Here is a 25,197-nt window from a genome sequence, read left to right on the forward strand (position 1 = left end):
CAGCTTCCCTAGTAGCTGGGATTACAGGCGCATGCCATGACGCCCAGCTAATTTTTCTATTTTTAGTAAAGACGGGGTTTCGCCATGTTGGCCAGGCTGGTCTCGAACTCCTGGCCTCAAGTGATCTACCTGTCTCAGCCTCCCAAAGTGCTGGGATTACAGGTATGAGCCACTGTGCCTGGCCCATATACATTCTAAAATTTTAAAAAATTACTGAGAAGAGTGGCATTATTTTATAGTTTTTCAAGTCTCTTTGATGTCCAGTTTAAGAGAAATTCAGCTTGCTGGATTTTCTTATCTGTGTCCTCATTTTTATCTGTCTCCTATTTTGACACTTACCTATCTCCTCAATTCTTATCTGGCTCCTATTTTGACACCACATATCACAAAGCTTCTGAAATTCTACTGTACCCTTTTGAGAGAAAGGGTAAAATAACATCTTAGTATTATTGTGAAAATAGTTGTGGCCTTATAAACCCCTTGAAAAGGTCTTGGGGATCCCAAGTGTCCCCAGACTCACTAAAAAAACCCAGCTGTTCATTGAGAAGACACCTGGATTTGAGTTCTGGCTATGTGGCTTTCTAGCGGTACGACCTTGGGCAAATTATTTAACCTTTCTGAGCTTCTCTTTTCTCCCCTGTAACGAAGCCCATCTCATAGATTTGTGTTGAGGGTGAAATTAGACAATATTCGTGCCAGGCTCATGTTCAGTACTCAGTAGATGGGATCCAATTCTACTGTTACTGAGGTCTGGGGCTGGGGTGACGGGGTGAATGGCGGTGTCACTGGCAGTAATAGGGACATAAAGGGCTGGAGCTGGTGTGGGGGTAAGAAAAGTTCGGTTGGGTTGTGGTGAGTCTGACCTGATGTTTGGCCACCCAGATGGAGCAGCTGGGCTAGAGCTCTGGGATCGGGTCTCAACTGGAGATCAAGATTTGCGAGTTGTAGGTTTCGAGGTGGACATGGAAGACGCGAGGAACAAGAATGTTAGTGCTCTGAGGGCAGGAAGGGCGTTGGAGCTCCGAGTCTAAGAACAGTGCCTGGTACAAAGGAGGCTTTTACTTATTTACCTGTATTTTTAAAGAAATACAGGTCTTGCTCTGTTGCCCAACCTGGAGGGCAGTGGTGTGATCACAGCTCACTGCAGCCTCCAATTCCTGGGTTTGATCAAACAATCCTCCCACCTCAGCCTCCCCAGTAACTGGGACTACAGGCAAAGGCCACCAGCCTGGCTTATTTATTTATTTGTTTATTTTTGAGATGGAGTCTCATTGTGTCACCCGGGCTGGAATGCAGTGGTGCAATCTCAACTCACTGCAACCTTCCCCTCCCAGGTTCAAGCGATTCTCCTGCCTTAGCCTCCTGTGTAGCTGGGATTATAGGTACCCCCCACCACACCTGGGTACTTTTTGTAGTTTTAGTAGAGATGGGGTTTTACCATGTTGGCCAGGCTGGTCTTAAACTCCTGACCTCAGGCAGTCTGCCCGCCTCAGCCTCCCAAAATGCTGGGATTACAGGTGTGAGCCACCTTGCCTGGCTGGAATGGACATTTTAAAGGTGAGTATGATTTCAACAAAGTCATCCTTTCTTAATTTTAAATTTTGTTTCAGGTGTTTAAGGTCAGTGTCAATGGTCGAAAACTATTAGACAGAGGAGATCTGGGAATGTATGCAGACTGCACATTAATGCTTACGGAAAGAGTTCTCCTTTGCCCATGGTTTGGCTGTAAGCTGTGCTCTTTTGGGTTTAACCTTGTCGTATACAACATGGACTCTTTGCCAAGGCCTCGGTGGTCCTCAAGGCTTTCTCAGATGGCTATCTCTTGGGGCCTGCTCCCTCCTTTAGCTTGTCAAAGGACACAGAGATGAGTCACTGGAGATGGCCCTCCTGGGGATACAATCCAGTCTCCCTCAGCCAGTGCCTTTGTATCACAGCCCTCGGGTGGGGCTCAGCCATGATCAGGCCATCTGGAAACAGGCTGCTGGCACCTGGGGCTTCTGTGCTGCCAGGAGAAACAGGGCATGAGGATGTGTCCCTGCACCCAGGCTGCCCTCCAAGCCTGTGCAATGCAGCCCCTGGTCAGAGAGGCAGCTCAGCCGTTGCTGACATGTATGGGAATCCAGAGGCCGGGGTCCCCTTCATACTACCAGGGCCCCACGCAGACCTCAGCTGACCCATCATATCCCAGATGGTACAGAGTGCTCACATGGGCCACTTGCCAGACCTCTGAGGCCTTTATGAAGCAGGTGTCTTCACCATGACCACGCCCAATGCTAGTAAGTGCCTGTGATGGTTAATTTGATGTGTCAGCTTGGCTAGGCTCTGGTGCCCAGTTGTTGGTCAATCATTCTTTTAGATGTTACTCTGAGGGTATTTTTTTGGATGAGATTAACATTTAAATCAGTAGACTCTTAAGTAAAGCAGATTACCCCCCGCCCCCGCCACACACAATGTAGATGGGCCTCACCCAATCAGTTGAAGGCCTTGAGAGAAAAGACTGAGGAGAAAGGAATTAATCTCCAGACCACCTTAGGATTTAAGGCTGCAACATCAACTTCTGCTAGAATTTCCAGCCTCCTGGCCTGCCCTGCAGATTTCAAACTTGCCTGCCCCAATCATCGCATGAGCCAGTTCCTCAAAGTCTCTCACTCTGTTTCTCTGGAAAACCCCTACTACTGCAGTCCCTGAGGTGGGATCCAATTACCCCACTCTGCCTTCCAGCTGCTGGCAGTGCGTGTCTCTGCCTGGAAGGGTGATCCAGGGCTTGATCAGGCAAAGCATCAGGGATGGAAAATCTGGTGACTCTTGGGGCCTTGCCTGGTGAGGGGCACCCCTGAAGTGAACCCCGCTTCCTACTGATTCCACGTCAGCACTGCTTTTTCTGCTGGCAGAAATCAAATCAAGCTTGTTGCCATGGCTCACATCTGTAATCCTAGCAGTTTCAGAGGCTGTGTGGGGAGTGGACCACCTGAGGTCAGGAGTTCAAGACCAGCCTGGCCATCATGATGAAACCCTGTCTCTACTCAAAATACAAAAAACTAGCCGGGTGTGGTGGTGGGTGCCTGTAATTCCAGCTGCTCGGGAGGCTGAGGCAGGAGAATCACTTGAACCCGGAAGGTGAAGGTTGCAGTGAGCCAAGATAGCACCACTGCCCTCTAGCCCGGGCAACAGAAAAAGACTATCTCAAAGAAGAAAAAAATGTTCTAGCCATCTAGGCATGAACTGTCTACTGAATCCCCTCAAATCTGCCTTACCCTGGATGCAGACCTGTTTTTATTTTTATTTCTGTCTACAAAAGCAGCTAGGTGGACGGGCACAGTGGCTCATGCTTGTAATCCTAGCACTTTGGGAAGCTGAGGTGGCCCGATCATGAGGTCAGGAGTTTGAGACCAGCCTAACCAGCATGGTGAAACCCCATCTCTGATAAAAAAAAAAAAAATTAGCCAGGTGTGGTGGTGCGCACCTGTAATTCCAGCTACTTAGAAGGCTGAGGCAGGAGAATCCCTTGAACTCGGGAGGCGGAGGTTGCAGTGAGCTGAGATTGTGCCACTGCACTCCAGTCTGGGCAACAGACCGAGACTCCATCTCAAAAAAAAAAAAAAGCAGCTAGTTTACTATATCTTTCCTTTTTATTGAAATTTGAAAAACTGCACATCACTTACGTGAGTCACATTATAATGGAAAAGGCAGGCGCCTGCAGAGGAGACACACAGGGTGGCATATGTGATGTGTGTCATCGGAATACATGTGTGTGGGTTTGCGTCTAGCTGCCTTCATCTGCATGGCGCCAACAATGATTGTGAAGTATCTGTGAGCCATGCGTTCCTTTATTAACGCAGCGCATGCTATGCAGTCCCTCCTCTGTCCCAGGCACCACACTGGGTCCTGGGGACCCAACAGGGAACAAGACACAGTCCCTGCACTCAGGGAACATGCAGTCTAAGTGTCATCCCTGAGGCTGGGTTTGAAGGGAAGGGAGGAGCGTTAGAATTGGGGCCTGTAGCGTCTTTATTACTTAGCTATTTATAGTTACAACCAGGGCTCTGTGAACCTAGTAATATTCTCTGAGTCAAAGACATTAGCATTTTTTAGAGCCAGACAGCCAGAATTGGGCTCTCCAACCCTGCCTTCCACAGCCTCTCTGTGAATTTTACCGTGGCACCTTCACTTTCTGCCTCTCCCACGTGATTCTGTAGATGTAGCGTCCAGGAGCTGAGCTTTGGCCCCACCCAGACCTGGGATTGGATCCCAGCCACCCCATTTCTAGCCATACGATCTTGGCCTCACCACTTAGCCTTTCTCAGCTTCCCTTTCCTCATCTATAATACTAATTTGGAGGAAAATAATAGTTCTGTACTTTTATTGGTGGGGCTGTTAGGGAAATTAGTGAGATGATACATACCAGAGTCCCTTGCAAAAGTGCTAAATAAATGTTGACATCCTTTTTTAAAAAAGAATTTTTTTTTAAGACCGAGTCTCACTCTGTCGCCCAAGATGGAGTACAGTGGCGCGATCTTGGCTCACTGCAATCTTCACCTCCCAGGTTTGAAGGATTCTCCTACCTCAGCCTCCTGAGTAGCTGGGATTATAGGTGCCTGCCACCACACCCAGCTAATTTTCGTATTTTTAGTGGAGACAGGGTTTCACCATGTTGGCCAGGCTGGTCTCAAATGTCTGACTTCAGGTGATCCGCCTGTCTTGGCCTCCTAAAGTGCTGGGATTACAGGTGTGAGCCACCGCACTCAGCCATCAATATTAACTTCTATGATATTATTTTTGTTATTGTTACCTATCTCCTTACTTATGTATTTTTCATTATTCAAGGGCAAGGACCATTTTTCCCCTTCTCCTTTTACCCTCCTCCTTATTCTAAATTGGACTTATGGCAAATTTCAGGAAGTTGATGAGAAAAATAGAGGAAAAAATCAAGATATAAACATAAAATGGAGCCAGCAGAGACTAATACAGAAAGTACATGCTGACTTTAGTGGGTCACAGGATTGGCTCTGAGCTTCCTAGTACTCAATGAGATAAGGGAAACGGAATTAGTTACATAATGAAACACTGTTGTCCATAAAATAAGTGAATAGTTCAGGAGGAACACACCTGGGTAACATTCTTTCCTTCTCACTTCCTTCTTTTTTTTTTTCTTTTCTCACTTCCTTCTTGACCTTCTGATTCATTTTGCTGAAGGGAAGACCATTGTGGGAAAGTGTTCGTGAATGTGATGGGAGTCCCAGTTCTTGGCAAGGCCCACCCCTCACTGCCTTCAGGTGATCTGTTAATAATAGAGATCTAGTTCCTGGCCCCGATCACTAGTCTTGCAACAGGGTTGTGTTTTTGAAACCAAAAGCGTCATACAGATAACAAACAAGATGTGTCTCACTGTGGTTAGGCTATTCTGTAGCAACACTCGTTTCCTCTCTTTTGCAATTTCAGGTTCTGTGGGACTTGATCTAAACATGAGATGTGCAAATCCAGGCTCAGGCTGACATAACCACTGTGCGCCCTGGGTTGATTTGAATTTCCCCTTCCAGTCCGTGGTGCAACGTAGCGAATGCAGCAGTCAGTAAGGCTTTATTGAGCACTTTCCTTGTGCAAGGCCCCTGTCCCATGCCCTCCCTGGGAACCCTGCATCCAGCTTGCAGTAATGGGGGTCAAGAAGGATGGGCAGATAATCCTGGTTTTGAGAAGTCAGGAGGGAGCTTGCAAACTCAGGGAGCTAGAGAGGCCTGGAAAATTCATGGAGGAGATGGGACTTGAAGGATGAGGGGAGCAGGAAGGAGAAGAGGCTGTATGTGATCACAAAGACTCCAGCTGGCACGGTACAGTGGTGTTCAGATGCCAGGAGGAGCCTGACCTGCTTGGAGTGGAGGGGAGGAGGGAGAGGGGGTGTGGATGTCAAGAGGTCCTGGAGGTCAAGGCTGCTACAGCTGCTCCCTGCTCCCCACATCAGCTACGTGGCACCGCAGTCGGGAGTTGATGAAATCCTTGTTCCTCCTGTTGCCCCCTTCAGGGGATCCTTGGGAAAAATCCAATATGAGACTTTTTTTTTTTTTTGAGATGTAGTCTTGCTATGTTGCCCAGGCTGGGGTGCGATGGCTTGATCTCAGCTCACTACAACCTCTGCCTCCCAGGTTCAAGAGATTCTCCTACCTCAGCCTTCTGAGTAGCTGGGATTTACAGGCATTCGTCACCATGCCTGGCTAGTTTTTGTATTTTTAGTAGAGACGAGGTTTCACCATATTGGCCAGGCTGGTCTGGAATACCTGACCTCAAGTGATCCACCCACCTTGGCCTCCCAAAGGGCTGGGATTACAGGTGTGAGCCAATGTGCCCAGCCCAGCACGGGACTTTTTGAAACAATTTGCTACTTAGGGATTTAAAAACTTAAAAAAATATATGATGTGGCCAGGTGTGGTGGCTCGCATGTGTGATCCCAGCACTTCTGGAGCCGGGACAGGAGGATCACTTGAGCGCAGGAGTTCGAAATCAGCCTGGACAACACGACTGCTAAGTGTGGCAAAACACTATCTCTACAAAACATACAAAAATTAGCCGGGTGTGGCAGTGAGCGCCTGTAGTCCCAGCTATTCAGAAGGCTAATGTAGGAGGATCGACTGACCCTGGGAGCACAGGTTGCAGTGAGCTGAGATTGTACCACTGCACTCCAGCCTAGGGTAACAGAGTGAGACTCTGTCTCAAAAAAAAAAAAAAAAAATCATCTTTAAGTGACTGTGGCTAGTGGTCAACATTCACATTTCGGTTCCAATGGAAATTGCTAGATCCCAGCTGCAGGCTTTGTAGAACACCTGCAGGTGAGCATCGCATTCCATGTTTGCAGGTGGAACTAGACCATGACCTTCACTTGGGATCATGTCAAGATTCTGAAGTTGGTTGTAGAAGTATTTCTTTTCCCATTCATTGAAAAAAATAACTGTACTGTGGTTTTGTTTATTTTGGCATCTTGGGAGAAACTGAAGGAAGAATGTTGATACAACATGTGCTGGTATCTGAAACACTTGGTTACTCTTCAAACCATCAGACAACATGTCCCTGATAGAGGGTGGGGCCGCTGAGGAGGGGGCTGGGGGGATGAGGAGCAGAGGGTGGGCCCAGACGGCCAGCATCTGTGAGGATGAGAGCAGGGCTCTTGCATCTGTGAGTTGCTTGCTCTCATATTCTCTCCATTCTGCATATAAGGACATGGAGACTCAAGAAGCTAAAGAAAATTTACCCAAGGTCACAGAGCTAGAAAGTGGCAGGAGTCTGGCTTCAAAATTCAGATGACTGCCAAGGCCAGTTCCCGCTCAGTCAGGCCACCTTCCTTAGAGAACAACCAAACCCATGCCCAAAGGTGAACACAAGCCAAATCACCAGGACCCATCAGCAGCAGAGGCTTCCGGGGTCCTTTCCCCAGAGATTCAGGTTAGTGGCTCTGGGGCCCATGCACGTGGGTTTCCACCCTCACCCCTCTTCCCAGTTGATTCTCCTGACCAGCCAGATATTGGGACCACCTTGTAAAGAGCCTTCATTCTAGGTCCCTGGATGCGGATGAGGATTTTTTTTTTTTTTTTTTTTTGAGATGGAATTTCACTCTTCTTGCCCAGGCTGGAGGGCAATGGTGTGATCTTGGCCCACTGCAACCTCCTCCTCCTGGGTTCAGGCGATTCTCCTGCCTCAGCCTCCTGAGTAACCAGGATTACAGGCATGCACCACCACACCCAGCTAATTTCATATTTTTAGTAGAGAATACAAAATACAACAGGGTCTCACCATATTGGTCAGGCTGGTCTCAAACTCCTGACCTTAGGTGATCTGCCTGCCTCAGCCTCCCAAAGTGCTGGGGTTACAGGCGTGAGCCACCTCGCTCAGCCTGGGATGAAGGGTTTCTACTGGGAGCCTCTCTCTGAGTGGCAGGGTGGAGGCTCTGACCAATCGTAGAGGCAGAAGGGGAAGAGCAAACAACAGGAAGTTGTGTCCTTTCTGTGGAAACTTCTTTGAGAACTGAGTAGACGGCAGCCTGTGTCACTCTTGTAGGTGCAAGAAGCTGTGGAAACTGCTGCTTGCTGACTTCAGCTCCCCACATGCCCTCCGATCTCTGGCAGCTGATGTCAACAAAGAATCTTAAGGCTGGGCACGGTGTTTCACACTTGTAATCTCAGCACTTTGACAGGCAGAGGTGGGTGGATTACTTGAGGTCAGGAGTTCGAGACCAGCCTGGCTAACATGGTGAAACCTTGTCTCTAACTAAAAATACAAAAATTAGCCCAGCATGGAGGTGGATGCCTGTAATTCCAACTACTCTGGAGACTGAGACAGGAGAATTGCTTGAACCCGGGAGGTGGAGGTTACAGTGAGCCGACATTGTGCAATTGCACTCCAGCCTAAGTGATGGAGCGAGACCCTGCCTCAAAAAAAAAAGAAAAAAGAAAAAAGAAAAGAAAGAAAGAATCTTAGCTGCCCTCCAGAGCTGGGGGCAGTGAGGGGAACTGACTGAGACCTGAGCTGGGCTTCCAGTGCAAGCTGTGCCTTAAAGCCACTGTGATCCCTTGAGTAAGACACCCTGCCCCTCCTCTGTCCACAGGTTCCCATACTGAAAAAAAATGAAGGAGCTGGACGCAGTCTTCAGCCCATAAATCTGTACCTACTGCAGGGTCCTGAATCTTTTGTGGTTGGCAAACCCCTTTGAAAATCTAATAAAACGATCAACCCTCTCCTGAGGAAAAAATGCAGACATCCAAATTTTGGCTGACAATTTCAGGAAATGAATGGACTTCCCCAAGCTCATTCAGGAAGCTCTGGGGGGTCCCTGGCCTATGTTTAGCACTGCTGGTCTGTCCGGAAGCCTCTATGACTGCGCCTTTCAGTGCTGCAGCCTCTCATCACATGAGGCCCTGAGCACGTGCAGTATGGCAGGTCTGAACTGACAGGTGCTATCAACATGAAATGCACACTGGATTTTGAAGACTTTGTAGGAAAGAAGAAGGTAAAAATATCTCGTGAGTAATTTTTATACTAATTATATATTAAAAGATAAGCTGGTTATTTGGGGTCAAATAAAATATGTTATTAAAATTAATTTCACCTGCTTCTGTTTACTTTTTTAAAGTGTGGCTAGAACATTTGAAATGCAGTGTGTGGCTGGTATCGTGTGTGGACTGGACCGAGCTTCTGCAATGACACCCGGGAGGCATGGCCTCACATCAGTGTAGGCCCTTCAATCAAAGCCCAGCACTTCCTCTTTCTGGAAGATGTAATTACAAGAACAGGCAGGGAAATCTTTGCAAGAACAAGCTGTAAGTTGTGTTTTCCCAAGATTGAAAGCTCTAGCCAGGCACAATGGTGCATGCCTAAAGTCCCAGCTACTGGGAAGGTTGAGGCAGGAGGAGTGTTTGAACCCAGTAGTCTGAGTCTACAGTGAGCTGTGATTGTGCCACTATAGTCATGCATCTCAGTGGAGCAAGATCCTTCATTAAAAAAAAAAGAATTGAAAGCTCCTAGCCGGGGTAGTGGTGCACACCTATAATCCCAGCTACTTGGGAGGCTGAGGCAGGAGGATCGCTTGAGTCCAGGAGTCGGAGTCTAGCCTGGGTAACATAGCGGGACCCCCATCTCTTAAAAAAGAAAAAACCAAAACACTTTTCAGGCAAGGACATGCCTAATGGTCTAATGTCTCAGGCTTCTGGGTCCTCTCCAGGGATGGGCACCTGGCAGATGGAGTGACCCATCTTTGGCCACTTATGGGACTGCCAGCTCCAGGTAACATTGCTGTATTATTTTCCTAGGACTGAGCCAACAAAGTGCCACAACCTGGGTGGCTTACAGTGACATCCCTCACAGTTCTAGAGGCGAGAAGTCTGAAATCAAATTGCTGGCAGGGCCATGCTGCCACCGAAGGCTCTGGGGAAGGTGCGTCCGTTCCTCCTCCTGACTTCTGGCGTTGCTGGCAATCCTTGATGCTCCGCGGCTTGTGTACACCCCACTCTCATCTCTGTCTCACATCCTCTTCCCTCTGGGTCCAAATTTCCTTCTTGCTAACAGGACATCAGCTATTGGATTAGGCTTCATCTTCATTCATTATTACCTCATTTTAACTTGATGACATCTACAAATAGACTATTTCCTAATAAGGTCACATTCTGGGGTCCTGGCTCAGAGCAGAGCTGAGGTTTGCTTTAGCACCCGGCTCTCTCACCCAGCGGGGCTCACTCCTCTTGACTCTGTTCCCCTTGCTGCTGGCTCTTCGCTTTGCTGCCTGGTAGAATCTAAAATCCCCTGGGGAATTTTAGAAAACATGGGATGCGAAGGAGTGCAGGGGACACATCCTCGGGGATTTCCATTCAGGTGGTGAGGAGTGGGACTGGGCATCCCCTCACCAAGAGATACTTGTGTTAGCCAGGCTTGAGAACCCCTGCTCCAGAAGCTGTCCCAGTGATGTGGAAGGACCCAGGTAAAAGGTTCATAACCCTGTAGTTCTACCCACACAACCAGTGGGTTCAGTCACTTGGTATCAGATCAATGATCACTACCATGGAGGATGTAGCAAGGGGATTTTATGACTTGCAACAAGTCCCAGAGCAGCGCCTTCCTGAGCCGGGGACTGGGTCAGGTGTTTTTTTGTTTTCTTTTGTTTTGAGATGGAGTCTCTCTCTGTCGCCCATACTGGAGTGCAGTGGCGTGATCTTGGCTCACTGAAACCTCTGCCTCCCAGATTCAAGCAATTTCCTGCCTCAGCCTCCTGAATAGTTGGTATCATAGGCCTCTGGCACCACACCCCACTAATTTTTGTATTTTTAGTAGAGATGGGGTTTCACCATCTTGGCCAGGCTGGTCTTGAACTCCTGACATTGTGATTTATCCACTTCAGCCTCCCAAAGTGCTGGGATTACAGGCATGAGCCATGTGTCTGCTTCTTTTTTTTTTTTTTTTTTGAGGTGGAGTTTCGCTCTCGTTACCCAGGCTGGAGGGCAATGGCGCGATCTCAGCTCACCGCAACCTCCGCCTCCTGGGTTCAGGCAATTCTCCTGCCTCAGCCTCCTGAGTAGCTGGGATTACAGGCATGCACCACCATGCCCAGCTAATTTTTTGTATTAGTAGAGACGGGGTTTCACCATGTTGACCAGGGTGGTCTCGATCTCTTGACCTCGTGATCCACCCGCCTCGGCCTCCCAAAGTGCTGGGATTACAGGCTTGAGCCACCGCGCCCGGCCTGTGTCTGCTTCTTAATTCAGCCCCCACTTGGGTTCCCCCTGTGGTTGCCGGCTTGGCTCATCTGGGCATGCTTAGGTTATGTGACCCAAGGGTCTGAGGCAAGTGGAAAACAACTCACAACTTTGTTACATAAAAGCTAAACCAGACTGGTCTGATGCAGTTACAGTGGCTCTTACAGAGAGAATTCAAAGGAATTGATGAAGTTGGATGGGAATAAATGACACCTTAGTTTTCACAAGCCTCCAACTGAAATTGAGTGTTTTCTTCCGTTATGAATGTAAATGTCAAACCACAACAGTGTCAACAGTACCTATGACTTTGTCACTCATAGAAATCAGAGATATTTTCATATCATTTTATGGTCGTTGTGGGTATCTTGAAATATCACTTAAGCTCATCTGCACTTAAAAAGTAAAGGTGATTATTAGATTCCTCTTAGGTTTTGTTACTTAATGCATTAATGAAGATGCACATATATCACTATATCACAATTTTTACAATATTTTGGTTACTGGCATTCAACATAGTTGTTTCAATCAAAATCCTATGCATCTTAGATGTATTTTAAGATGGCATTCTGGCTGGGCACAGTGGCTCACGCCTGTAATCCCAGCACTTTGAGAGGCCGAGGCGGGCGGATCACCTGAGGTCAGGCGTTCAAGACCAGCCTGACCAACATGGAGAAACCCCCGTCTCTACTAAAAATACAAAATTACCCGGGCATGGTGGTGCATGCTTGTAATCTCAACTACTTGGGAGGCTGAGGCAGGAGAATAGTTTGAACTCAAGAGGCGGAGGCTGCTGTGGCTGAGATCACGGCATTGCACTCCAGCCCGGGCAACAAGAGCAAAAAAACAAAAAAGAAAAAGCGTTCTGAAAAGGGGGTTTGTTTTGGGCTTGCCAGATGGCCAAAGGGGTCCCTGATCAAAGCAGAGATCTTCAGAAGGGAACGAACCTTCAGAGGAGGCTCCTCGTGGCCCCCAGAGGAGGCAGAGTGGCGTGTAGTGGACACAGTAACTCCTTCTCTCTTCCTGTGTGGCCTGCAGGCAAAGGTTACACTGCTCATGGTCAGGGCTGTCTCACCTCCCTTTGGGGTGAGAGCACCCCCTCACTTACTTGTTTTTCATTTTTTGGCAGAAGTGCCCCTTGGCCTCCCATGGCAGCCCCGGAGGAGAGCTACAGGGCTTTTTTCCAGCCTTGTTAACCCACTGGGGAAGGGGAAATCCAGACAGCGAGGGAACGAGAAGAGCTTGGATTGGAGGAGAGCAGTCACTCCCTGAGCCTCGACAGGTGGATGCTGACTGCTGGCTCCTCGCTGCTCCTCACGATTCCTTCCTGCCCTGATTGTTAGTATTCCCTCCAGAAGGACCTGGGAGACCCTCTGATTCCTGCCGGTGCTCCTTTCGAGCCCTTCTGCAGCTCAACAGACACTTGGCCCCTGCAGACACCCCTGTGATCCAAGCCCAACCCGGGCACAGTCCCCATCCGCAGGGAGCTTACAGTCTGGCCAGGGGATCTGAGCTAAAGACTCGAGTAGGAAGAGATGAAAACCTTAGAAAGGTTTGGAGCTGGGGCCTGGCACAGGTGTGTAGAGCAAACCAGAAACAAGTGGGTTAACTTCAGACGATGCTTCCATTCTCTCACACCTACCCCGGGTTGTCTGGTGCTGGTGCATGGCTGAGCTGAGTCTTAGAGGCTAGAGAGAGCCGTAGCTGCCCAGCTCACAGCAGTGCCCTTTGGGTCCACCTGCCCCTGTGGGTGGGCACACATGCTGTGTTGGGCGTGCACGTTAGTGACCAGTTGGCAAGAGGCGGTGGTGTCCCCACAGGGGAACTTGACCTCCTGGCCCAGCAACCTAAAACAAAGGTTTGTTAAAGCAAAAAGTATAATAGTTGTGGGTGGCTGCAGACCTGGGCGTCTGAGGAGATGTCTGAGCTGCAAGTGAGAGGTGCCTGAAGTAAAAGGCTGCAAATGACAGAGCCAGGAAGTGGCTGCCGTACTGCTCAGAGCCATGGAACAGGGCCCTTAGACTGGATCTTTTTTCTCTTGGAGTCCAGGAACTCTTTTAGCCCGCTGGTGAAAGCTGCAGAGCCATCTCCCCAGGAAAATGCACATGTATCATTCAAACTCTGCACCCCATTGTAGAAGTTCTCTTCTCTAGGTTTGGAGGAGGAAGAGGCAAAGCTAGAGAAGTGGATGAATTCCCCAAGACTGATGGTTTGGTGGCGGGGGGGTGGCAGCAGAGCCAGGACCTCAGGCAGGTTTAGGGTGCCATGCTTTCCCTTCCCCTCATCGTCTCCCTGGAGAGGAGGAAGTGGGATGGGGCCAAGGGCAGCCCGCATGCACTTCCAGTTCCACACCGTGCTGGGGGAAACTAACTGGCAGGTAAGTAAGGATGGGTTACATGCATGTACAAAGGGCAGCAGAGGCCTTGAGTCCTCCCCAGTTCTACCTTCTCCCTGACTTCTTGATTCCAGTGCAGAAGACCAGCAGACCTTCTCCCTGAGGCTTGACCTGTGGCCTCCTCCTCCTGGGGAAGGTAGAAAGACTTGTCTTCTGGCCTCTTCTCTAAGACCTCTCTTCTCAAGCAGTGGAAGCGTTCAGAACTTTAACAAGAACCAACCACAGTGATCCCACAGGGTCTGTCCTCACTGAACTCAAAGCAGAGTGGTCAGAGTCATTCGTGCCCATGCTTCCTGGAAGTGGTGTCTTCTCAGCGAGAGCCGAGCAGCCCAGGACAGACTCTTCTCCCCGACTCCTCTTGGCTTTAGAGAAGAGGCTGCTGGTGACAAAAGGAACCTACTGGAAGTGAGTGAAGGATCACCCACAATCTCCCAGCTGCGTCCACCTACAGATAAGGAGGAAAAGATGGGGAACATGCTTCTAGTGAGCTGAATCCCAGCCTGGACTCAGGGCTGATCCTCATCCCCAAAGGGCTCAGAAGTGATTCAGGTCTGGGCACAGTGGCTCACGCCTGTAATCCCAGCACTTTGGGAGGCCGAGGTGGGCGGATCACCTGAGGCCAGGAGTTCAAGACCAGCCTGACCAACATGGAAAAACCTCATCTCTACTAAAAATACAAAAAGTGGCCGGGCGTGGTGATGGATGCCTGTAATCCCAGCTACTCGGGAGGCTGAAGCAGGAGAATCGCTTGAACCCTTGAACCCGGGAGCTGGAGGTTGCCGTGAGCCGAGATCGCACCATTGTACTCCAGCCTGGGCAACAAGAGCAAAACTCTGTCTCAAAAAGAAAAAAAAAAAAGAAGTGATTCAGGCTGCAGGCATTCCAGGTTGAGATTCAAGAGAGCTATGCCCAGGAACCCTGTATTTTCTGAGTTGTTATTCATTTCATATACGTGATTCCCCTTTTGTTACTGGGTTGTCGTTACTGATTTGAAAAAAGTTGTCATTATTAAGGGTTTAGGACAAAGTCCTGGGGTGGCTGGTATGGGTGGGGGTTAGCGGTTTCCTTGGGAATGCATGGCTTTGAGAGTTCTGTCCCCAGCCTTCCCTCTCGGGGCTTGACTGGTTTCTGTTAATATCACTTCAGTGTGGACCAGTTCATTCTTCTCTATTTTCTGCTTCCCTCTTGTCCAACTTTAGCCAGCGCCACAGGGATGCCAACTCCTTTTACCTGGCTCCAACCAGTTTTTATTTCATGGTCAAATTTTACCAATTTGGAGCAAACACACAGATTGAGTAGTGAAGAGTTTGTTATTTTAAGTTTTCTTAAGTCATTTAGAAATTCTCACTGGCAAGGCACGGTGGCTCATACCTGTAATCCCAGCACTCTGAGAGGCCGAGGTAGGAGGGTAGCTGGAGCCTAGGAGTTCAAGACCAGCCTGGGCAACATGTCAAAAACCCATCTCTAAAAAAAGAAAAAAAAAATTAGCTGGGTGTGGTGGTGCACACCTCAGCTATTTGGGAGGCTGAGGTGGGAGGATCACCTGAGTCCTGGGGCTGTGATCGTGCCCCTGCACTCCAGCCTGGGCAACAAAATGAAACCCTGTCTCAAAATAAATAAATAAAAATAAAGAAACTCCACCTTAGCTGGGTGTGGTGGCGCTTGCCTGTAATCCCAGTACTTTTCAGGGCTGAGGTGGGCGGATCATGAGGTCAGGAGTTTGAGACCAGCCTGGCCAACATAGTGAAACCCTGTCTCTACTAAAAAAAAAAAAAAAAACTAGGCACGGTGGTGGGTGTCTGTCATCCCAGCTACTCAGAAGGCTGAGGCAGGAGAATCACTTGAACCCAGGAGGCAGAGGTTACAGTGAACCAAGATTGCGCCACTGCACTCCAGCCTAGGTGACAGCAAGACAACGTCAAAAAAAAAAAAAAAAAAGCCCCATTTTGACCTTCTTTGCATAATCCATTTACCCTGTCTGAGGAGTATGCTAAGTAAGGTAAATTTCAGCTACATCCCTACCAAAAGGAGTGAGAACTTCCTGAGTCTTGGGTTATATTTGGGGACTCCTTTTGCACATTATTCTCCTGGTGTATAAGTGCCTCTGAAAGAAAAAATAAAGATGAAGTGGGAGCTGCCACCACCAATTTTTATTTTATTATTATGATTATGTTTGAGACAGGGTCTCACTCTGTCACCCCTGTTGGAGTGCAGTGGCATGACCATAGCTCACTGCAGCCTGGAGCTCCTGAGCCCACGTGATCCTCCACCTTGGCTTTCACAGGTGTGAGCCACGGCACCCAGCCCCATGATCTCTTTTTAACACCCAAGAAAGCTCAGGGGTAATAACCTGCCATGCCTCTTGAAATTGCCACAGAAAGAAAATGGAAAGCCACTTTTAAAAATAAAAAGGCTCAAGTCTGTAATTGCAACATTTGGGAGGCTGAGGTATGCAGACTGCTTGAGCACAGGAGTTTGAGACCAATCTGGGCAACTTCATGAGACCCTGTCTCTAGAAAAAATGAAATTAAAATATTAGCCAGATGTAGTTGTGGCATGTGTCTGCAGTCCCAACCTCTTGGGAGGCTGAGATGGGAGGATCACTTGAGCTCATGAGGTCCAGGCAACATAGCAAGATCCTGCCAAAAAAAAAAAGAGAGAGAGAGAAAGAAAAGGCTGTGTGGGTTGGCATGCACTTGAAATCTCAGCTAATTGGGAGGATGAGGCAGGAAGACAGCTTGAGCCCAGGAGTAGAAACCAGCCTGGGCAACACAGTGAGACCCTGTCTCAAATAAAAAACAAAAAACAAAAATAACAAGACATTTTAAAACTTCAATAATCTTTAAAAATATGACTTTTATTTTAAGATTCTTGCTTAATGCAGTAGAAAAGTTCAGTGACCGCCCCCACCTTTTCTTTCTTTTTTTTTTTTTTTGAGAATGGGGTCTCACTGTATTGCCCAGGAAGGTTTCGAACGCCTGGGCACAAGCTGTCCTCCAGCCCTCTTTTTAACACAAATAAGCAACTCATCCTTAATGAAGTTTACTTGAAGACAAGCCATCTTTCAAAAGCAAACATGTTATTCCTCACACACCTTCTGAAGATTAAACATGGGATGGATGCTACTGGTGTGTGGTCAGCTTGGCAGGGCTCACTGAGTGGGAGGGATTTTTTTTTAATATCCTCTGTCATAACTCTCAAAGAGTGTGTTAAAGCCACCCCAGGAAATTTCTTAGGAATAGAAGTCAACTTGGCCGTTACAGTATTTCTCGGACTTGCGGCTGATGACAAGGCACAGCAGCTTGGGAATTACACAATCTCCGCTGTTATGCGTTTCTTCATCATTCACTGGATATAGTTGCATGAATACTTTCTGTTCCTGTTCGCGTTTAGTAAAAATAGCAAAATAGAAGCGTCTATGGGTTTAGGAGAGAAGAAACACTCTAGCAGCAAATTCTGTTCCATTCGACCCAACGTACATGTTAGTGATCAGAGGACGTCTCTGGAGAGTGTGTTTTCCTATTGACCTTGTGTACTTCCTGTACTTCGCTGCCTCTGCTGGGCATGATGCCCAGGCAGGGCTCCAGCTCCTCGGCAGCACCGAGGCAGCAGCAGCACCAGGTACCTGGCGCTCACCACGCACCAGCAGCTTCTTCAGGTCACAGCTGATCCTCACCAGCTCTGAGGGGCAGCTGCTCCTTCTGCATTTCACAGATGATTGAAGGAAGCTCCCCAAGGAAGCTGTCCTGTCAGGTGGTTACAGGTGGCAGAGCAGGTGTGATGGCCTCAGGGCTGTCTGGCTCCAGGGCTTGTGCTTTCTCAACCCTATCACCACACTTTATGACTTTACCTCCACTTGTTTTTCTTGTCAAAACCTTTTAGCATTACAGGAGAAAGAAAGCCTGGCTTCAGGTTGCTCACAGTCTAGTGAAGGAGAAAAGATGGATATTTAAAAAGCATTTTCTGGCCAGGCACGGTGGCTCATGCCTGTAATCCCAGAACTTTGGGAGGCCGAGGTGGGCGGATCACCTGAGGTTGGGAGTTGGAGACCAGCCTGACCAACATGGAGAAACTCTGTCTCTACTAAAGATACAAAATTAGCCAGGCATGGTGGTGCAAGCCTGTAATCCCAGCTACTCAAGAGGCTGAGGCAGGAGAATCGCTTGAACCCAGGAGGTGGAGGTTGCAGTGAGCCGAGATCATGCCATTGCACTCCAGCCTGGGCAACAAAAGCAAAACTCCATCTCAAAAAAAAAATTTTTTTTTCTTCTCTGTGCAATGAGGAGCCTGGCATTCAGGGATTCTAACTGGAGCATCAAACCAGAAGAACTCAATGCAGGATGTGCACTGTGGGAATTCTGCTTACCATCAGAGTTTGCATATAGATAGTGGGGAATGGGGAGGAGGTGGGAAACAGTGAAAATTGGAGGCACCAGGATTCATACCCCAGAGTGCTGGGTAAGGTGTAGATAGCATAATAGCAACCTCAATAGCTCGTATTAATTTTGGACTTTCCAGAGCCAGGTTTGAAATGCTTTCTAGATTTTGATGCATTGACTCCACCCTGTAAACCTTAAAATAGGTACTATTATTCTGTCCATTTCCACGTGAAAAATGGAGACATAGGGAGGTTAGGGAAATTGCCCAGGCCTCCCAGTTCGTAAGTGGCAAGTACTTGAACCTGGGTGGGCTGACTCCAAGCCCAAGTTCTTGATCACTATACAAAGCACAGGACAAGTTGGCAAATACTCTCAGACTTTGCCATTATGCTTGTCGAAATTGTATTCACTTGCTTACTGTCTGTTTTCCCTCTGACCTATGTCTCCAAGAGGGCAGGAACTATGTCTGTCCGGCTCTCTGAGGGAATTTCAGCACCTAGACTAGTGACTGGCACTCGAAAGTTTTGAAGAATGGATGAAATGCATTGAGGAAAGCAGAGGATTCGTTTCCATGAGCAGCCCCCACCCTCTGAGTCCGCCATTCAATAGCTGATGAATATAAAACTCACTTCTCTTCTTCCCTCGCCATCAGCAAAACGAGGTTGATAACAGCAGTGAAGCTCTAGAAAATGGTCTGGAAGTTCCTAAAAAGTTAAAAATAGAGTTATCATAGGACTCAGCAATTCCACTCATAGGACTCAGCAATACTCAGGAGAATTGAGAATATAGTTATGTCCACACAAAAACCTGTGCAAGAACGTTCATAGTAGCATCATCTATGATAGCCAGAAAGTGGAAACAGCTCAAATGCCCATCCACAGGTGAGGGCATAAACAAAACCCAGGAGATCTGTAGAAGGACTTATTTGGTCATAAAAAGGAGCGAATGCCGATACCTGTAACAACATGGGTGAACCTCAAAAACATGATTCTAAGAAGCCGGTCACAAAAGGCCACAAAGTGTATGGTTCCATTTACATGAAATGCTCAGAACACACATGTCCGTGGAGGCAGAAAGTAGATTTGTGGTTGACAGGAGCTGGGCGGAGGGAGAAATGGGAGTGAATGGGCGCAGGGTATCTTTTTGGAGTGATGAGAATGTTCTGGAATTAGTGGTGATGGTTATGAATATACTAAAAATCACTTAGCTGTGAGGCAGGAGAATAGGATTTGGAGACAGGGAACATAAAGACTTCCTAGGACTAAATCAAATGGAAACACTTCCGCTGTGACAGGAAATATCCCCTCCATGCACATAGGGTGAACGCTGAGTAAATTACGTTGTAACTTTACTTCTTCCTCTTCTTTCACGCAGGGCGTACACCAGGTAACCAATGGAAACCTCTAGAGGATATTTAAACTCCAGAAAATTCTGTAACGGGGGTCTTGGACCCTTATGCTGGGGCCCACTCCCACGCTGTGGAGTGTCCTTTCATTTTCAATAAATCTCTGCTTTTGTCGCTTCATTCTTTCCTTGCTTTGTTTGTGCGTTTTGTCCAATTCTTTGTTCAAGAAACCAAGAACCTGGACACCGTCCCCTCATAACAGTTGTACACTTTAAAAGGGTAGATATAGGGACAGGCGTGGTAGCTCACGCCTGTAATCCCAACTCTTTGGGAGACCGAGGTGGGCAGATCACCTGAGGTCAGGAGTTCGAGACCAGTCTGGCCAACATGGCGAAACCCTATCTCTACTAAAAATACAAAAAATAGCGGGGCGTGGTGGCGCATGCCTGTAGTCCCAGCTACTTGGGAGGCTGAGGCAGGAGAATCGCTTGAACCTGAAAGGTGGACGTTGCAGTGAGCTGAGATGGCAGCACTGCACTTCAGCTCGGGTGACAGAGCAAGACTGTCTCAAAAAAAAATTTTTTTTTTTTTAAAAGGGTAGATTGCCGGGTGCGATGGCTCACGCCTGTAATCCCAGCACTTTGGGAGGCCGAGGCGGGTGGATCACGAGGTCAAGAGATCGAGACCATCCTGGTCAACATGGTGAAACCCCGTCTCTACTAAAAAATACAAAAAATTATCTGGGCATGGTGGCGCGTGCCTGTAATCCCAGCTACTCAGGAGGCTGAGGCAGGAAAATTGCCTGAACTCGGAGGTTGCGGTGAGCCGAGATCGCGCCATTGCACTCCAGCCTGGGTAACAAGAGCAACACTCCGTCTCAAAAAAAAAAAAAAAAAAAAAAAAAAGAAAAAGAAAATGTTCAAATACACAGCAAAATGGAAAGAATCCTACAGAGAGCTGTGTATCTCCCACCCAGATTCTACCTTGGACATGTGACTCTGCTTGCTTTGTCACACATCAATCCAAACACCCATTCCCCTAACATCAGGATTTCTTAAAGCCTCAATTCCCCAATATTCAGCCGAGTTTGAGAACCAAGAGCTAGAGTTTCTGGGCTTCTTCTCTGTAAAGCTCTTTCTGGCTATGATCTGGGGTTCTCTGCAGATGCCCTCCCCATCCCTTAGGGTTTGTCGAGCAAGAAGACATGCATTTATTGAGCACCTACTGAGTACCATTGAGGTTCCCCTTTCCTTGAGCTGAGTCTAGTGGTAGATTTCCTCTTCTGAAATGTTTTATAGCCAGGGAAATTCAGACTAAGGAGCCCCGTGTATTCAGTATGAGGCCCTCTACTGGTGGGGAGGATCCCGCTGTGCCACCACCACCAGGACCTGATGATCCAGAGGGAGGTGACTTGTCCCTTACCTCCTATCTAACAAAAGACTGGGAAGAAATGAAGCTTCTGGAGAGGGCTCCCTATTCGCTGATTCCAGGGTGCCCCCTAAGCTGTCATTGTGGGTTCTGTATCCTGCCCTCGGAGCTCAAGGCTTTATAGGGTCAAGCAAACTGCTCTTCAGAGTACAGTGTGATCCTATGTGATAAATGCTCTGCCAAATCTCCCAAGGCTTGCAAAGCACTGGACATATACTTTGGAGCCAGCTCTGAAGGAGAAAATAATACAGGGCTCTGCTGTGTGGAAGCTTCCAGAAGAGCGAACCTGACCAAGAACCATCCCTCCCTCCCCACCTCATGGTGTACAGCTGGCCCTGGGGTCCTTGGAGTACAGAGGAAGAGGGAGAACCCACAGAGATGCATAAGCTTGCTCTAGGCCGCCTGGGTTTCCAGCTGGGCACCTTTGCTTTTTCTTCCACTTCAGCTTTTGGCAGCTGGGGTTGGGGTAGGAGGACCAGAGAGTTGCATTTTAAATAGGAGACAGTCTCGGTGGGGTGGAGTGAGTGGATATGTGTTCTTGTTTTAATTTTTAAGGAAACAGTGGAAAAGCTGCTAAAAGTGGAAATCCAAGCTGTGGTTCTTTTTCTGGGGTTTCTTTTTCATTCTCTGTTTAGTGATGAGTGGAGAGGAGAAAGTTTCAGAGGGAAGCCAACCCACGCAGTAATTCCCCCACGGACACAGGCCTGAGCTTGCAATCCCAGCAGGCAGGAGGCGGGTTTGGAATTTCCTGGTTGGTCAATAGGGTGAGAGGGTTCATTCTGAAATAAGCGGGGGCTGCTTTCCCTCCGTTGTCAGTGAGATCAGAAGAGCTACCATTTGGAAATACGACCCTGTGTGGAGGTAGTTTCAGCTCTGCTGGTGACTAAAGCTTAGGAGCGGGGACTTTCTCAAACACTTTTCTTCAGTCATTTTGAAAATGTCTAACTCTTCTGGGTCTCTCAGACTGGAGTCTACCTTGCTGGGGCTTTTAGTGTGATTCATTCTGTGTGTCTTCCAAAGTATCTTCACATCTTAACAAAAGTGGTTTTCTGGTGTTCCATGGGTCTTTAAGGCTCAAGGACCTTAAGCTCTGGGAGGACCATGGCTGCCTGGTGACCCCGTAGGCCTCCAGTGACCTCAGCACAGGACCTGGATGGAGCATGTTCTCCGCAGGCATGGCTTGGCCCACAAATACTGCAGTTTTCCACAACACCTACCAATGAAACAAACAAAAACCCCGAATCATGCCAGTCCAATAATGGGGAATGGTTTTATCATTTTAGCACATGAACCAGAATGACAGCAGCCAGGATAGAACAACATGTAGCTTTTCCAAAAAAGCTAATCAGGAAGATTAGGCAGGAAGATATAAAAATATAAATGGTAGAAAAATACAGTCTGGTAAGCATATTGTGATTGTTACTACTCCAAAACATGACGTAGTTAAAAACTGGGCCAGGTGTGGTGGCTCATGCCTGTAATCTTAGTGCTTTGGGAGGCTGAGACGGGAGGATCGCTTCAACTCAGAAGCTGGAGGTTACAGTGAGCTATGATTGAACCACTGCACTCCAGCCTTGGTGACAGAGTGAGGCCCTATCTCTAAAAAACCAAACCAATGAACCAAACAAAAAAACTGACCAGGTGCAGTGGTTCACGCCTGAAATCCCAGCAATTTGGGAGGCCAAGGCAGGTGGATCACCTGAGGTCAGGAGTTTGAGACCAGCCGGGCCAATATAGTGAAACCTTCTCTATTAAAAAAATACAAAAATTAGCAAGTGTGGTGGGTGTGCTCCTGTAATCCCAGCTATTCAGGAGACTGAGGCAGGAGAATCACTGGAACCCAGGAGGTGGAGGTTGCAGTGAGCCGAGACCGCGCCATGGCACTCCAGCCTGAGTGACAAGATCAAAACTCTGTCTCAAAAAAAAAAAAAAAAAAAACCACACACACAAAAAAACTGGAAGACAAAAGCAAATGGAAATGATTGTGTTAGTGAGATTACAGACAGTGACCGTTAAAGCCGTTAAAGGTTTTTCTTAAATTCTGTTACACCATTATTGCAATATAAAAACCAAACCTTTGTGGCTATGCTCCATGATGGACACAGCCAGGGCTTGAGCAGCAGAAGTCCTGTGGTGTCCTGGCTAGATGAGGCTACTAGAGGAGTGGGTCCATTTTTTTCTTGCATCTGCCCATGGCTTCATACCTAGTAGGGCAACACCTAGCACATAATAGGTGCTCAGTAAATACTCATTGAAATAGTGGTTCAGTGGGCAGATTATGCCAAAGGGTTATGTCTTTTTGGAGGTACCCAGAGGCATTTATTTTTTGGTGGGGGGACACAAACAATTATTACTGTACTTGAGAAGTGCTTAGGGGACAAAGTTTCTCTTGTTGCACAGACTGGAGTGCAGTGGCGTGAACATGGCTCACTGCAGCCTCAACTCCTGGGTTCAAGTGATCCTTCCACCTCATCTTCCCAAGGAGCTGGGACTACAGGTGTGCACCACCACGCCCAGCTAATTTTTAAAGTTTTTTTGTAGTGACAGGGTCTTTCGATGTTGCCCAGGCTGATCTTGAACTCCTGGGCTCAAGCAATCCTCCCACCTTGGCCTCCCAAAGTATTGGGATTATAGGTATGAGCCACCTTGCCAGGCCTACAGAGACATTTTGATTGGAAGAGAAAACTTGGGAAAACAAATCATATCTGACCTGAAAATCACCATACAAAGGAAAAGTTTAAGTTTTGTCAATTTTCATCTCGATTGCGTATAAGTTGGTTCTCTTCAATTAAAGTGGTTTAGTAAATGTATAATCAAATTACTTCTGTTTTTATTTAAACTCCTAAGCTTTTCTGCATGTAAATAAAATCACAAAAGAGGAGGAAATATCCCTTGTTAGATGTGGGACCCCATTCTAGGTCCAGAGTCCAAGGAAGGTGACAAAGCCTTGCTCTCAGGAAGGAGAGGCTGCCTAACTCATGTCTCCTTGGGGCTCAGGACCCAGAGTCAGTCACTACAGGTCGGCCTCCCTCTTGCTCCCAATGCAGGCATCTGCGTTGCTGAGAGGCAAGGTGTTTGCTGCCACCTCTCCTTTCTTGGGGTCCTGGTGCCTGGGTCCACAACTAGGCCAGCCTCACCGGGGCCTTTGTCAGGACATAGGTGACTCGGCTTGGTGAGGAGGAAGTGGGATGTATTTGGCTCAGTGTGATATTTGCTAACTGGTAAAGGTCTTGCTCCAAATATTCCCTCACCAATCACCTCTGCGTCTGAATCCCTGTTAGTTCCTCTTGATAGCAGGGTTTTAAAAATCCCTGCTCAGGTACAGTCTAGAAAGGGGGCCTTTCTGATCCATTCCTTTAAGGGAAAAAGAGCTGCCAGATGACTCCACTCTGGGGAAAATGAACCACCGAGTCAGGTTGGGAGAAATCGTCTGGGAGCTATTCATCATGTGCCCCTAGCCAGGGAGGCTCAGACCAAGTTCTATCTGCCCTAGTGAGTCTGCCTGGACTACTGACATTAATTCGCACACACCGCTAGTTGATTGTTGAACTTGTAAGATCCTGAGAGAATGGAATGCAATACAGAGAACAGTTGGCTTCTTACCCATCATTTCCCAAGCAGTGCACCAAGCCCTCTACATGTGATATTCTCTTTCTCTTCCCCTGCTCCTCTTTTTTTTTGAGGTGGAGTCACTGTTGCCCAGGCTGGAGTGCAGTGGTGCAATCTCGGCTCACGGCACCCTCTAATTCCTGGGGTCAAGAGATTCTCCAGCCTCAGCCTCCTGAATAGCTCGGATTACAGGCATGCACCACCATGCCTGGCTAATTTTTGTATTTTTAGTAGAGATGGGGTTTCGCCGCACTGGCCAGGCTGATCTCAAACTCTTGACCTCAGGTGATCCGCCCACCTTGGCCTTTCAAAGTGCTGGGATTACAGGCATGAGCCACCCCACCCACCCATGAGATATTCTTTCAATCTTCCCCACAAACCCTGTGAGGTAGAAATATCCCAACTTTATAGGAACAAAAATGGAATCTCAGAGATGAGCGACTCGCCCAGTGTCATGCAGCTAAGTAAGTTCTGCTGATTAACGGCCAGTACCACTGAGTGCCAAGGGCCAAGGCATCACAAAGGAATCCTGTTTCAACTTACTTAATCCTCGTTACATGCATGTGGAATCCCCATTTTAACAGATATGGAAACTGGAGTATAGGAAGATTAAACAGGCTCCCGAGGTATTCAGCTGGCAGATGTCAGAGCGGGATGCCAACCTGGGCACCGTGGCTCAGCCTGCTCTCCACTGCCCTGCTGCCTGCAGTTGGTGCTGGAGCCATCTGTGTCTGAGCCACAAACATGTGCCAAGATCCTGCTGTGTGCCAGGCACATACAGTGACCCTGGAGATCTGACAGCTCTGGCCTACCGGAGGT

General features: G+C 48.0%; 1 long non-coding RNA gene across 1 annotated transcript; it reads left to right on the forward strand.

The window, feature by feature from the left end:
* Nucleotides 1-7,861: 7,861 nt before the first annotated feature.
* On the forward strand, nucleotides 7,862-17,803 carry LOC105716669 (uncharacterized). Its single transcript, XR_001107339.3, has 4 exons — nucleotides 7,862-9,002; nucleotides 9,113-9,299; nucleotides 9,789-9,912; nucleotides 12,352-17,803. It is a non-coding gene; the product is annotated as an uncharacterized LOC105716669 (long non-coding RNA).
* The last annotated feature ends 7,394 nt before the right edge of the window (nucleotides 17,804-25,197 follow it).

Source organism: Aotus nancymaae, unplaced genomic scaffold, assembly GCF_030222135.1.
Source record: "Aotus nancymaae isolate 86718 unplaced genomic scaffold, 86718_ANA_hifiasm-v0.15.2.pri h1tg000010l, whole genome shotgun sequence".
NCBI classification, from domain to species: Eukaryota; Metazoa; Chordata; class Mammalia; order Primates; family Aotidae; genus Aotus; species Aotus nancymaae.